Source organism: Wasmannia auropunctata, unplaced genomic scaffold (assembly GCF_000956235.1).
Source record: "Wasmannia auropunctata unplaced genomic scaffold, wasmannia.A_1.0 LD267874.1, whole genome shotgun sequence".
Classification (NCBI taxonomy): domain Eukaryota; kingdom Metazoa; phylum Arthropoda; class Insecta; order Hymenoptera; family Formicidae; genus Wasmannia; species Wasmannia auropunctata.
Window position 1 is genome coordinate 1 of NW_012095016.1, and position 628 is coordinate 628.

The 628-nt window shown below is 36.0% G+C and overlaps 1 pseudogene; it reads right to left on the bottom strand.

Moving 5' to 3' along the window:
- Positions 1-6: 6 nt before the first annotated feature.
- LOC105462230 lies at positions 7-334 on the bottom strand (annotated as a pseudogene).
- Positions 335-628: the final 294 nt, after the last annotated feature.

Consider the following 628-nt stretch of genomic DNA (forward strand, 5'->3'; position numbering starts at 1 on the left):
GTATAAACCTGTCTCTTTTAGTGTAAGATTTATGTAAAAATAATTTTATATCACAAAAAATTCAAAACTGCACTTTTTGCCGCCTTCCGTTAAATGCAAAAGTTTGTTACAACTAGACGACTTGAAGCATGCAATTGAAAATCTGAAGAAGCTCAATCACTCACCCCTATGACTGCCGGTGATCTTGTCCCGCAGGATATTTATTTGATGCACTCGACCGTACTCCTCAAACATCGTCCTCAGGTCATTCTCATCCATATCGTGAGGTACCTGCCCCACGAACATCTTTATGTTGTCCGGATCCGGCTGCTCCACACTGTTGTTGTTCATTATGCTGTAACATGAAAAGAAAGTTTATGCTGTGTATGCGGGATATTAAACATGCGTGCCTGGAGAAAAACAACATGCCGTTATTAAAACGTTAACAGGTCAAAGACTTCTGTGTGCACTTTATCAGTTCACAGTCATGTGATTTATCGCGTGAATGATAATAAAACTTAAATACTTAATTCGAGAGAAAACGTTTCCTTTTTACTTAATATTTTTTAAATAATATTGTCATTAATAATTCAAGGCAATAGTTTTCGTTCGTTAACCCGAAAAATAATAAAGAATAAAGAGAGTCATA